The sequence below is a fragment of the Atractosteus spatula genome, chromosome 10 (assembly GCF_055471065.1).
Source record: "Atractosteus spatula isolate fAtrSpa1 chromosome 10, fAtrSpa1.hap1, whole genome shotgun sequence".
Taxonomy (NCBI): Eukaryota; Metazoa; Chordata; class Actinopteri; order Semionotiformes; family Lepisosteidae; genus Atractosteus; species Atractosteus spatula.
In genome coordinates, this window is record NC_142715.1 from 24,573,285 (window position 1) to 24,588,382 (window position 15,098).

Consider the following 15,098-nt stretch of genomic DNA (forward strand, 5'->3'; position numbering starts at 1 on the left):
GTTTCCCACTGGTGATACATACAAGGAAATGAATGTATATTTTCCCCCCAAATCAACAAATTTAAAATCAAATACCTCCCTCATCTGCAGGTGGAGAGAATAATGTCAGAATAAATACAGGTTTAAAAGTCAGGAGCATTGATAGTCCTATTTTAAAATGACACTAAAATGCTCACAATATATTAAAAAGCTCTGTAAAATGCAAAAATAATAATAAAAAATATTAAAACAAGGTAAAAAGAAATAATACACAGTTATAAAGCTCAGGAATTATCAATGTGAAGTTACAATGGGTTGATTGTGTTTCATGTGATTTAAAAAATAAAATGTTTGCAAAAAATCCACTTACAATATGCTAAAAATGGCAAGAATACTTAACCTTTTACTACCAGTGACATATTTAGCCAATGTCCGCCTGGAATTTCCTCCCCCTTAAACATTTGTTATATCTCTGCAGCAGAACATAGCAGGAGCCTGGTTCAGGTCATAAATTGAAACTAACCCCCTTGGCTTTGAGTGTGAATAGTCAAATTTCTTATATTTCTTAATGTGTCCACTCAGCAGACAAACATATGAAAAAAAAAACAAAAAAAACAGCTGGCGAACATTTTTTTCGGTCTTCAGAGGTCAGATTTTTCAACTATATGCATGTCAAGGGCCTGGGAATGATTTGAAAACCTTGTTCTAGGTGGCTACTAGCTTGGATAAAAATTTGGGACAAATTGATCAATTAGAAAAAAGTTCTACATCATGTTTTGTGAAGACTGGACCTGGAATGAAATTTCAAGCCTATAATAAAAAATCATAAAAAAATTGAAAATAATAAGAATAAAAACCATTGCAATTGCTATAAAAACCTTAAGACACTGCTAGAGAGCCTTTATCTGCTGTTATGCAATGAAAAAAAACCTCAGAGTTGCCTTCTGGTGTGAAAAAAAGGAGCACTGATAAGAAACTGATAAAAAACTGATTGATTATCCCTTCTGAGTCAATGATTGACAGCTAAAAATGCAGCCTGAAGCTTCTAGAGGAAGTCTCACCCCCTAAGGGCTCTGAATGGCTGAAAATACAAAGAATTACAGCGGTTTTCACCAATCAAATTGCCTTATTTCTGGCGCTCGTTCTTCAAACATTTTATACGTAATCAGTAACGTTTACTAGTCTCTAGCTCGAGAGAAACTAGTCTGGGTTATTTTGGATATATATCATGCTCCAGAATAAGGTAAAAACATGGGATATATATATATATTTGCTGGTTTTTGCTTTTGCGGTTTTGTTGGTAAAAATGTATGATATTGACATGCTGTGCTTGCTGGGTTGCCGTGTGTTTTTATTGGGATTTTGCTAGTTCATTCATTTATTGGTTTATTGCATAATAGTGTCATGTCTGTGGAAACAAACTTTATGGTTTTGTTGTGGTGATATCTGAGAATACGTGCATGTGAGAAAATTTGTGGAGCGGTTTCAAACAAACATTGTTTATCTCGCGTTAATCTTAAAAATAAAAAGTGTCATCTGGGGAGACAGGAGTGGTCCTCGGTGACCGCGATCCGGACTAAGTTAACAGGTGTGTAATTTTTTAAAAAAAATAAAACAAGTTAAAAATAAAGACTACATGGGTTTAACATTCAGGAATGTAATTGGTCAGATGCTTACGATAAGTGATGCTGGTGTTTCGTGTGATTTAGCGAATTCAAAAAAATATTCATTTTAAAAACGGCAAGAGCTCGTATGGAAAAAAAAGTTCGTAAGTATCTTTGTTACAACAGCCGCGCCAGAACTATTCAGATACTGTACATCAGAAAAGTACCTGAACTTGACTGGTTTATATTCAGTTATGTGCATTGGGAACGAAAGGGAGACTTAGATGGATTTTATTAGGGTTTTAGGAATCAGAAAATGTATTTTTACACGTTTATGCCTACGAGCAGAAATAACTTCCTGCTTTCAGCGCTTTTTTTGTTTCTGCTTGTAACCTCGAACAGAGAAACCCAGTACTGACTCACAGAAACACCCCGGAGTTTCTGTGTTTCTGGGATTTAAGAGGGATGTATGCAGCGGTGTTACGAGTCTGGAAGGAGGAGACGTGCATTCTGAACGGAGCGTAGAGCAATGAGCCGCACCTGCTGCGCGCTGAGTCCTGTCCTATATAACCGCTGAGCACGGACACACAGAGTCTCCAGCCAGTGTTGGAGATTTATGATTTCAATGTTTTTTTTCTTTTGAGCAGAAGCTGGGTTTCTTCCTCTAGTTAAAGTTTTGGAGTTGTGGTTACTGTGCTAGACCGTCGGGAATAGCGCTTTTATTTTATTGTTTTGTCAAGCAGTCTGCTGTATACTGTACGTGAAATAAAGATACGAGTGCTTTCTTGATACTTCACAAGAGTATACATAATTCACGAGCTGTATTAAAAAAATGAACTGGAAGAAAAGTAATAGGGCTGGAGTTTATAGACTGTGATGCAAATACGAGAGTAGGAGAGGAGGGGACTAGTTCAGGAGCACAACCGGCCCTCTCCTGCCCATTCTCCCACCAGGGTCTGTTGTAACCCAGTGTGAAATTCAGCTCCTTGCAGTTCAGCTTTTGATCACTCAGCTGCTTTGCCCTGGGAATATGGGGCAAATAAACGAGATAGCAACCAGACTAGAGGGAGAGTTTTTATTCCTAAGGGATGACTTGTTTTACAACAGCAGACAACTTAAAGAAACAAAAACCTCTGTTCTGCTGCTCCAGGTTGGTTCCACTGGGAACAAGTGTGGCCAGGAGCTCATGAACAGTAATTAGGGGTTGTTTCCACAAGGGGGGCTGGAGTAAGTTAGATGTCAAGAGCAATAAAACTCATTAGACCTAATTGACCAGTTAAAGTGAGTTGTTCTGCTTTCTGCACAGAAACCAGTGCTCTCTTCTCAATGTGTGGGTGAGTCTGTCAGTGATATAACAGCTAGGCAGGACTGTGGTCTATTTCATCACCTGTGACCCCATCTTCCAAAGACAACAGTCCAATCTAGCATAGAGTGTCCCGGACTGCTCCGTCAGTGACAGTGAGAGGTTTATCTTGTCTCTTGTTCCACCAGAATGTAACAAATAGTGACCCCTTAATGGAGGAAACTTTAGCTTTTGTAGGTAATTATACCACTTGACAATGTTACAGGTGTTGGGGGGGGGGCCCTAGTGATCCCACAGTCTCACATAGACAATGGCCAGTCTACACAAACCTCCAGTCAACACAGCCCTGACCCCTGTTATGTCACCCAGGTCTACACTGTGAGACAATGATTATTTAGGAAAATTGTAAGGAATGCATTCCAAAGCAGTCAATGGAAGTATGGAATTAAAATAGTCAAGTCTTGATAAATAGAGTATATTATCTATTTATTATACCTTTACATTGTGACAAAAACAAATTTCAAGTCCATTATGAGCACACACAGCATATTAAAGATGGGTCTCTGCACTGTAAAGGAATCTGTTCACTTATAAAAACTTTAGCTAATAAACCTGAAATGTCATTTCTTTTACTGCTTGTTCTTTAAGGTACCAACTCATTGACATTATGTAGATTAAAATAAGACTATTCACAAAGAAAAAGCATTTATCACAAATGTATCATGCCAAATAAACTCTAGTAATCAAGAGCAATTAAGAAAAGGAAACAAAACCATCTTTTGAGGATGCCAGATAGAAATGTAAACACTCACACGTGGGGCCAATCTTACCAGAAATCAATTAACCCACCAATGATCTTGGACTGATGTCTGAAAACCAGAGCAAACAGTACAATATTAAGGTTCTAAAGCTATTAGTAGAACAGATCTAGCTTCTCAACATAATACTTATGTCTGAACTTCATTGAATAGTGACACTTCAATCTTTCATATTCAATATTTTTCACAAAATCAACAGCTGAGAACAGACCGCCATATACCTTTATCCAGTGGTTTTCAGAGCAGAGACATTCGTGTGGGCAAGAGTTCTTTCCCTGAGGTCCACTGCACGTCAGCTAGCCACGTTCTGGCTGGGTCGTGTGTACTCCTGGGAACGTCGCCTGTAATGAATATTGGGGACTTTGTACAAATTAATAACGTGAGCATATTAATATGATTTGTGTTGAAGCCAAACATAGACAATCACTGTTAAAACTTGAATTCAACCTCCAGTGTCTGCTTTTGAAATGCTGATCATCACCCGTCTTCTGGCTTCTAGATGCACGTGTTAATGGATATTTCTTGTCTTCTTTTTTTTCCCCCCATATGCTCTTCTCTGTATCATTAAGTACTTCTGGGTCATTTCATGTACCTCGTGGCATCTTGGCTGGTGGTGAATGGCAGGCAGCTGCTCTAAAAATAACATGCCTATTAATATGATGTTGAAGACAAAACCAAAACAATACAACTTTGTTTTGCACTTTAAAATTTATCACAAGCTTGTCATATTTACAGTCATCAACTGATTTCGGCTGCTGTTCCTGTGAAAAATGTCCTTTGTTTAAGAAAGATTCAATTTAAAATCTTTAGGTTTTAAATATAAACCACTGGCAATATGATAATCACTTTTACAACTTTTAAGAAGTTGCAAGATAGCTCTACAACTATGTTGTCCTTAACCTATTCAGAAACTACCACTAATATTGTAAGAAATTGTTCTCTAGACTCTAGATCTTGTGGGCTCTGTTCTCGATGAATTGGAAAGGTGTCGTTCATGAAGTCCAGTACTCTGTCGATCTCTCTCTTACCAAGAGACTACCCATCTAACGCTGCAGGAAACTCCAGTGCCTGGTTTGGGAATGCCGTGCTATTCAGATTCTGTCAATAAATTTCAAGAATGGTTCACCTTTTTGTTTACACTGTGGCATTTCTTTGCAGTAACAATTGAGTGGGATAGTTATCTGCCTTCATATACTCTTCTGAAAATCATGTATCTTTTTAGCAGTCCCATATCCCTTCCTTATATCCTTGCTGATGAGAATGAGAAATGCTATTTTCAAGACATTAACATGAATATAATTTTTACATTAATTCCAAGGTACAAGAAAATGAATATCTTCAAAATATGCACTCTAATATACTTACTTAGTTTCTTTTTTTGAAATGGTCAGTGAACCAACCACTCCAGAGCTTGTCCTTCACCTTGAAATTATTTCCTGGAAATGCTGTAATCGCAGAGGAGCTCTTCTCCCCTCAACAATGTCCCTTTTTGTCACAGACAGAATTATGACAGGCTGTTCGTTGATTATAAATGACTTTCTTACAGCCCTTACATTGTCTTTTCTCTTTGATGGATTTATCCATCTTCCGATTTGCCTCCTTATCCGGGAGGCAGGCTCAGTGTTTTTCACGAGCATCAATGCAGTTTTTGTGCAGGTTCATCTGAAAAGAAAAGACATCTCATGTCTCCCTCTGTCATCTGTGAGCTTCAGCAGTTGTCTTTGTGATGACCTTGCCGTTGTAATCACACACCACCTCTCCCTTCTGGAAACACCTGGAAGTCACAAACTTCTTCCCCTTCACAGGATCGTCAGTGATGCTCAGGCCTTCCCAGATTTGATACTTTATCAACTTTTTAATTTGCATGCCATTTGGTGGCAGTCCTGTGTTGGGCTTCCACTTCTCAAGCACTTCAGACACTGTTGATACATTGGCTGACCAGTCCATCTTCTCCGTCTCCTTTCACAGCTGCTGACCTGGGCAGTACAGCGCAGTTTAGTGAAGTAAAGATGAAACGGCTGATAAAACACAAATAAAATGCAATTAAGGTACATTCCAGATTTTCTTAAATACCGTACATGATTGGAGCTATGCAGGTGGAGGTCTTTTGTTCGGTATTAACATGGATTTTAATTGGCTTCTATGAAAATTGGCCATGGTGTGAGTGAGTCCTGTGATGGACTGGTGTCACATTATGGGTGATACAGTACTTTGCATCCACTGCTTGCCAGGATGGTTCCAGTTCTACCACAACCCTGAATTGAGTGGATGGGTATATCAATGTAGCCATCAACTTGCATGTTCCTCTTCTTCACTCAATGCAAGGGAAGCCAGCTGTTGTTTGAGGTTTTGTGCTCTTTAATAGGAATTATGACCATTTTTGTGCCCACTTGTTGAAACAACACTTTCTTTGCACCCATTCCTCAACCTGTAATAGCGAGAAAATAAAAATGAATACATCAAACTGTAAAAATCCCATATATGTAATTTCTTACTTTTGTTGTATGAAGTATTCTTACTGTCATGTTCTTTACCACCCCTGGGTGCTACAGGTGCTTCAGCTGGAGAAAGACCTGCAGGTAATACAGTACAAGAAGCTGCTCAGGCAAGGTGATGTCTTGCCCAGTCTGTGCAACACATCTCTCTTTGCAACACTTTGCAACACCTTCCAGCAATCCTTCGTACTTGGTTCTGGACTCTGCAACTGTCTATATCTGTGGGAGAAATTAATACTCATCAACTTTTTTTGTATTCAGATTAAAAGTACAACTGAAAGAAGTTTTAAAATGAAAATGACCTATTTTTAGTAATCTCTTGGCAACATTCTTACTGTTCTTCTTCTGAATATCCTTTAGGATACTTTGGAAGTTGATGATGAGGTTAGCCAGGCTGGGATCCTCTACTTTCACACTGATATCATTTAGGATGTAGCCCGGAAAATGGTTTATGTTCTTAATATAATTAGCAATGATTTGGTGAGATAGTCCAGTGGTCTTCATTTGGTTACAATAATTGTTGTTTTGGATAGGCCCTTTACAAAGTTTAAGGAAGATGCAGATGGATCCATAAAAACAGGAATCTGGAAACATTTTCTACCTGACAAATGTAGAGTCACTATGTTTATGGCTGAGATTTCACATGGGTGAATTTTAAGCTAAGGAGTAAAAACATGTGCTATGGAAATATCACTGCTCAATTTTAAATGCCTTTAAAAATAAATACCTCCTGAGAGCAATCTGCCACTCCAAGATCCTTGGTAAGGTCCTGTTTAAACCCAGCCAGGTGAGGAGCATCCAGGGAGTGCGTTCTGTCCAGTCCAGCCTGGGTCACCGTCTTCCTGAGAGCCTGCTGATGGCTTTTAAGAACTGGGAGGACAGTAGGAATACAAAATACACATTTAAACATTTTTACTTCTAAGACAAACTAGAATACAAGTATAAAACAAAAGATACATTTGGAAAAAAATAGAAAGTTCTCCAGAACTCACATCTTCCCTTTCCTCTTCCACTTCAGTCTCTGGCATCTCTTCCTCCTGGACAGCAGCCTCTTGCTCAGGGCATCTGGATCGCTGGTATATCATTTTAACATACCCTTACATAAAGGTAAAGGTTAGAAATGAAACAGAAGAAGCCTTATAAATTATAGATATCTTACCTTGCTGATGTGTCTTCAGGATTCCACATAAAACAGTCCATGGACTCCGCCAGTCTCACATTCTCACCACACATGCAATCCCCGACCTGCCCATTCCTCAGGTGATTCAACAAGTCCTTCCTGGCCTGGAGAAGGAACTTGCTGATCTCCTCTGCTGAGGCTCATTTCATACACACCCTCTTTAGGTGAAGAGGAAACTGGTCAAATGTCTTGAGGCAGGTCTTGCACACCAGAGGAATCCTCATGGGTCTCTTTTGAAAATAAATAACTTTTGTGTAAAGGAACAAGTCAAGACTGTTTCAGTTTCTTAACCGAGCCTTAATTTTCTCTCCAATAGCTTCACCATATTGTTTATTGTATTTTTATCAGAATTATACCTTGCTCTAAATTAATGACTTTATAAAACAACTTAACTCTTACTTGGTCTTGTTCGCAGTCTTTCCAGTAGAAGTCGTTGTAGAATTTAAAAACTGCTGTGATAATTTGATCTGCCCGAGTGTCCTTCCCTAACCCAGTATTGATAGCTTGTGTACTGTAGGGTCCAAAGGTGGTGTTCTGCAATTTCCTCCCATAATGTTTCTTTGATCAGTTGGAAGCAAGTGTGAAAGCTTCCTCCCAGTGGGGAAGCTCAAGATCCTCTAGTTGTATGACAGATTTTGCTCTTCGAGGATCTGCAGTGTGGTGTGAAGCCAATTTTTGGCATTGCTTACCAGCTTCAAATATGTGAGTTTGGGTGGCTTGGCAGGTTTTATGAGTTCCTCGGTCTTCCGTCGTAGGCTGGCGGGTGCTCGGTTCTCCCGTCCAATAAAACTGCTGTGTTTTGTAAATGGTGGACTGTTTGGATCATTTTGTAGATGATCCTGGTTCCTTGTTGGAAGGTATCCTGTCTGTTTGACATGTTTGTTGTGTAGGCAGTGTGGAGGGTGACCGTACGGTTGCGTGCGTTGTCAACTCTGGATTGATCCATACTTACCATTTAAATGCCTAAAGCTTCGTTGACACCGTTAGGTTTCCACTGTTAGGCAGCTTTACCTCTGTAGAATCTGTGGCTCCATAGGAAGACAATCTTGCCTTTCTGTGTGTTGCTATGTTTCTGCCTGGGTCTTCTTCAGGCATTGTTCTGGGACACTGTGTCCATGCTGGCCTGTTTTTATCCTGTTTTGTAAGGGGCAGTGTGTTGTAGTTCCTCCTAGGGGGCTAGTTTGTATCCTATGGTCTGTGTTCCTTCTGTACGTTTCTGTATGAGTAGGTGCAGTTTCAGTTGGTGAATGGGTTTCTGCTTTCCCTGGTGGGGATTATGCATGGACCATTAACATCTCAATAGGCAATCAGGGTCTTTTGTTTTCCTCCCTAGTAGGACTGTGCAAGCTGTGCGAGTTTCCATAGCTGATTGGTTTCAGTTATTCTTCTGTTTGTTGCGTGTTAGTATGGTGAAGAGTTCCAGTCCCTGTAGGATCTGGCTAGTTAGGAGAGGGGAACAAAGCTCCTTCTCCCAGATTTTATCCGAGAGGGGACCATCTGGGACAAGGAGAGCACTCTCCTTCCAACGACTAAAACCCTCCCGGTTTTTCTGATGTTCAGGTCTTGTGTAAAGATAGTAATAAGTCTTTTGATCCACTCCCTTTCCTTTTTCTTTCTTTCTATCTCTGTCCAGTTGGGGTTGCTTTCCAGTCCCGTGGTTCCTGATGTACCTGTGTTGTGTCAGCTGGGTTCGGATGGAGTTACCCGTTCCCCCCACATAGGTCACCCCGCACTTTTTGCACTGGATGCTGTAGATGGCGTTATTGATGTTTTCTGAGAGTGCCCTTTGCAACTGGAAGATTTCTTTAGTTTCTTTGTTTTGGATCATTGTTTTCTGTTATGAAATGTTTGGCTCTTGGTGTATATGATCTGTTTTGTACAGGTTTTAGCTTGCTTTGGACTAATTAATGCTGAAGGTTTTTGTTTTTTTCTGTGTGCAGATATGATTTTGTGCTCCCTTAGTATGTTTGTGTTTTCTAATATCATGGTTTTTGGTTGGTTTTTATGCTGAGTTGAGAATATGATGTGTTGAGGGGTATTTTTCTGTCATCTGGAGTTTTTCTATTTAGAAATGTTTGTGCCACATTTTTGAGGAAACTTTGTGTGTATCTTCTCTGGCATAAAGCTGGGAAGAGTGTGTATTTGGCTTCCTCAAAGTCTTGTTGTTGTGTACAGATTTTGTGAAAGTGTAGGAGTTGTTATTTTACCAGTCCTTTTATAGTATGTTTTGGGTGGAAGCTATCCTTCTGCAGTAAGCCGTGTGAATATGTCTTTGAAAAATACCTTGATGTCCAGTTTGTCTGTGTTGTTGAAGGAAGAAACCTTGTATGTGGTGGTGTCTAGGAAGTCTATCAGGCTACCATGCTTGGTGTATTTGAGTTTAATGGACCTGTGGTGTGTGTTGAGGGTGTAAATGATTTCTTGTAAGGCTTGATATGTGCTGCCTATATGTTTATTTTTTATATCTTTGCCCTGGGATGGACTGGTGTCCTTTCCAGGGTGTAGCCTCCCATGTGTCTATTTCTTGCCACGTTTTAAAGTGGAGTTACAATCTTACTATTTTTACAGTTTTAAATTGACATTTACAAATGTATATTGAAGCAGCTACCCACCTGAACTAAACTATGTCAGCATGTGTAGTCTGCAAAGGAACAAGTAATAGGTTTATTCCATACTGAAAAGAGAAGAGAGAAAACTCAATGTTTCGGCTGTGAAGCCTTCTTCAGGTGTGAGAAAGACAGGGCAGATTACAAAGATTAAATAGCACAGAAGAACAAAAGCTGGGAGAGGGGAGGAGGCAGGAGCAGCAGAGAGGCCACACAGGAAGTGGAAAATGGAGAGAGGTGAAGAAAGGTGTGAAGTCAAAACCTGCAAGAGAATAGAGAAGATTACATTAAAATAAGTCAGTCATTGAGAGATCCTGGCTATTTGAGGTGAAAAGAAAAACTATGGGCTTGGAGAAATCTTTAACCTTCCCAGCCCTAATATGTTCTTTGAAGCATTCTCCTAGTCTCCTTTCGGTTTCCCAAATGTAGATAGCTGGGCATTTTTTGCAAGAGATACAGTAAATGAGATACAGGATGTTGTCAGGGTTATCTGGAATTGTCCTGTGATGCCCTGAATGTCGTTAGATATGTATTTGCCAGTGATGCAGCGAGTGCTATTGCAGGGGAAGGTGCTGAGTGTGAGGGAGCTGTGAACAAGAAGCTTATGTGGTGGTCAGCGATAAGAGATGATTGGGCGGTCGGAAAAAAGAGTACCAATGGAGGGATCGTCCTGTAAAATGTAGTCATTGTTAATGATTGTCCTGGGGATAGAAATTGGGTTAGGGTGGTAGGGAAGCACCGAGGGAATGCAGTTGTGAGACTAGGAGTTCCTGATTGAGTTGATGATCCGAGGGCTGTTTTTGGCCCGGGAGTAGAATAAAGCGACACCTTTCATCAAACATTTTGACAGGTACCAAGCCCCCTTTTTCAGCCAATGGGAGGCCGCCATGGGCAGATGTCCTGCCCCCTTATCGGCCAATGGTGCAATGTTATGGGCGGATGTCCCGCCCCCTCGAGAGCCAATGGTGTGTCATAATGAGTGTTGTTGTCCCGCCTTCCACCCCTAGCAGCTCCAGGCCTCAGGGTCCAAATGCCCACCACCGCATCCCCTTCGATTTATAAATAAGTGTGTGAAAGAGCGTATTAGCAACGAGGGATGGAAGGTGATTATGTCTGCTGCAGGTTTGAATGCAATCTATTATAACCCTAGGGAATCGGAGGTGTGGGAAGTCTGGTGAGTGCCGCGAGTTTCTGGGATGTGAGCGCACGCACGCACGCACACACGCACACTGACTGACTGACTGAGTAAAGTGTCACAGAAAGAACTCGCAGGACAAATAGCATGTGAAATGTGAACCACTTTATTTCATCAGTAGGTTTTAAATTACAGAAACATCCCAGTATACACTTTTAAACTTTTCACACACATTACAGACTACTGCTTGCAATCGCCAATTAAATGCTGGTGCAGAAAATTAGTTGTAGCTATCGCCCCAAGATTGTTGAGAAACTCAGCAGCATCTGAAAAAGCATTCATAACGCCCTTTCTCTCGCCATTTCTATAGCAGTGAACACCGAACTGGGCGACCCTAACAGAGCAAATAAATTAGCCTGAGTGATCAGAGGGACGGTGTTACCACAGGTTCTATGTAAAATACGTTGTAGTTTTGGAATACACACCGCTGAATCCGCCAGGCTTGTTTCTGATCTGAAAACATCAGAATCGCAGTAATTTCACTCATGTTCTTTACATGCACATCTATCTCTTTAACAAATTCAAGGACATTAGCATTCAGTTAATTGATTTTCATTTCAAGCTTTGCAGAAAGAAGAGTGTAAAGCACTTTTTGTAAGAATTCTTATATATACATTCGGAATTCTTCATTCTTCTCACGATGGCACACCTGTGTCTGTAAAATGGAGTGAAAGCTCTATTCACATTGCGAGTATTTCACAGCCCTGGTTTTACATAGATCTTTTTTCTTTTCTGTAAAAATATTTATAAATAAGTATAAAATAAGTTTTGCAATGCACCAAAAGTCACGTGTAGTATTTTTCCATCTACCTTTACAAGTTAGGAGCGTACATACTCATATGGCGAGCGGTCGTCAATTATTTTTCTCAGCAAGTGCTTTATACTCCGCTCAGTATCATCTGTAAAAGTATAGGCACCCAGGCCACTGGCGATGTACAGAACAGCCGATAAAATTCGGGCTAAACTGAGACACTTATAAATTTCTAATACGGCAAACAACACATCTTTGTACTGTAACATGACCAGTGGAAAGGGTCATTCATAACAGGTATTTTCGGAATGACCTACTTAAAATACTAGATATGGACCTTCGCAAAATGGCTGCCAAAAAGAATCAGCTGACCGGTACATGGAAAGGGTCTACCCTGAGAAACAATGAGACACAGCTGAGCCGCATCAGGAACCGAAATATAAGTGCCCCGGAGGCAGTGAACAGGGCGGAAGCTGATAAGGTGAATGCGGTTTGGAGGAAAAGAGAGGAAAGAGGTGTATGTTAAAGATCGGGCTAAAGAATAACGGACTGCTGAAAGGAGAAAAGGTTTATGGTTTTTGGATTACGGACACTGGATAAGGATACATCGCGGATTGGCTTTATTACGGACTTTTGGAACTCGGATCGGATCAGGATTAAGGGAACGGATTATGGACTGTATTTGGAAGATAGTTGGAGGAAGAAAAGCCACGAAACTCAGGAAAGAAAAGTGTGGTGTGAGTAATACTTTCATTTACATAAACTTTCCCCCGGAGACACCACAGTACTCATCCGCGCACCCGACAACCAGGCACGTGTGACCCCGTTGACCTGGATGATTAATCAAACAGGCCGCGCATTCATCAACCACAACCCCCTTTAAACAATGGTTGAAGGTGCAACATACCACCGACTTTACAATCTGATCCATAGCATCGGGCTCATTAGAGCCATCGTTAGCTAAACTAGGTTGAACATCATCATTAATCACATTTTGGCGAACACACATGAACAGACACGAAACATTCAAGCTTGATGGTAGTTTGAAGATTGATGCGTCGACCTCTTCGTTATTCTATTAAAGGAAAAAAGAAAAGGAAGGCTTAACAAAATAAATAGGCATGCTTTTTACCTAAAATATTTACAATTGTAATGCCTCTTTTGTGTTAGAGTTTTTCGTTTGCTTCGAACTTGCTGTGGTTTAATATTTACCATTTGTAGCAACTCTTCATCAGTCGTTGATGGACCCCCAACACCTGAATCACCGTCAGAGTTCACATGACAGCCACTGTCACACACCACTGAGTGCTGGGTCAGCTTTTGCTAAAAAGAAGACAAAGTGTTGAAAACGAAATACGCTAAACACAGATTGAAATGACAATTCCACTATCAGAAAAAATATTTTAGCAACCTACTTCTTCAGTTTGCATAGCAGAGGAATCCGATGATTCACTACTCAAAGAAGCCATCTTCGCAGCAGTCAATATCGGGGCCTGACAGCTCAGGTGTCACACTTCAAAACCGGCAAGTCGGCTAATTTAAGCATAAACTCCAAATTTGTAACCATGCCTACATAGCTCAAGACATTTTTCAAATGGTTGTGATGTTTTAGAACGCCCCATCATATCCCCCCGCCCCAAACTCACACGTGTTTTATCGAGAGTGAAAAGTAATCACGTTGAATTAAAATATGTAAGCTTATTTCAATGACAAATTCTCAACAACTTTTCAAAAGTTTGAAATGATTTTCCACGTACCGTGAACGTAAAGTCTTTAAACCTTAAAAATATTAACATGCAACCCAAGCCTCAAATGATGTGTTTCTCTAGAAAAGAAATTACATTGAATCAAAAAATGTAAAACTTATTTTATCTTTTGAGAAGAGCGTTGTAGGGCAGGTCTTTATATTTTAGTGAATAGGTCATAAAAGTGTTAAAATAACTGAAAAAAGACACATTTAGCAGCGATAAATTATAAGCACGAGCAAAAATTGATATTTATAACGCTTATAGATTTTAACAATATAACAGACTTTAATAAAATGTTTACTTTTAAATTAAATATTACATCAGAACATGTCCACACCCAGGCACCTGCCGTTAAAGGTTATGGGATGTAGAGATACAGTATATAAGGTTCATGATGAGAATAAAAAACGCTCATGCGAATACACAAGCACCTGTGTCTCACCAAAGCTGACAAATAAAAAGCCAAAAACCCACACTGCACGTGTGAACAGGAGAATGAGCGAGTGAGCGAAGAGAGGGTGCCTCCTGCAATTAAAGGCTTACAGCACCTGGTATTCCCAGGCGGTCTCCCATCCAAGTACTAACCAGGCCCATCCCTATTTAGCTTCCGAGATCAGAGAAGATCAGGAGTGCACAAGGGGGTGTGGCCGTAAGCAAGAGCAAGGCTCGCTGGCACCCTTCTTATAGAGAGGACAGCTCCGTGACCTCTTTTACGACGCTGCTTTTTTTCCCTTGCGTTTTTCTCTTCTTCCCACGTTCTCTCTCTTCACTGCCTTCGTCCCCGCTCTATTTCACTTCAGCCTTTCACTCTTGCTTCCTTCCAATGAGGACGGAGCTGCGGGAGAAAGGGCGCTATAGAGGATCGCTGTGGAGAGCTGCTGCTGTGCTTTGACATCTGAGCTCTGTGGAAAACGATCTCAATACAATTCTGAAAAACGCGACTCCCCGAACGCCAGCCGAACAAGTCTCCACAGCCGAAGCGCTGTGTCTCTTTTCAGCTGGCGATAAACCTTTCCTCGATCCTTTGCGGACTTGTAAAACTGTTCATGATCAGAATAAAAAACGCTCACGCTAATACACAAGCACCCGTGTCTCGCCAAAGCTGACAAATAAACAGACGGACAAGCCGCACTGCACGTGTGAACAGGGGAATGAGCGAGCGAGCGGGGATAGGGCGCCTCCTGCGCTTAAAAGCTTACAGCACCTGGTATTCCCAGGCGGTCTCCCATCCAAGTACTAACCAGGCCCATCCCTGTTTAGCTTCCGAGATCAGACGAGATCAGGCGTGCTCAAGGGGGTGTGGCCGTAAGCGAGAGCAAGGCTCGCTGGCACCCTTCTTATAGAGAGGACAGCTCCGTCACCTTTTTTACGACGCTGCTTTTTTCTTGCTTCCTTCCAATGAGGACGGAGCTGCGGGAG

The 15,098-nt window shown here is 40.9% G+C and overlaps 1 protein-coding gene, 1 non-coding gene and 1 pseudogene across 2 annotated transcripts in view; all 3 read right to left on the reverse strand.

Annotated features, from left to right (window-relative positions):
- The window catches only part of LOC148826073 (uncharacterized), a 588,722-nt gene that overhangs the window by 215,250 nt on the left and 358,374 nt on the right, over window positions 1-15,098 (reverse strand). The window lies entirely within an intron of this gene.
- On the reverse strand, window positions 14,216-14,334 carry LOC148826082 (5S ribosomal RNA; annotated as a pseudogene).
- Window positions 14,872-14,990, reverse strand: LOC148826083 (5S ribosomal RNA). The gene has a single exon (XR_016093384.1). It is a non-coding gene; the product is annotated as a 5S ribosomal RNA (ribosomal RNA).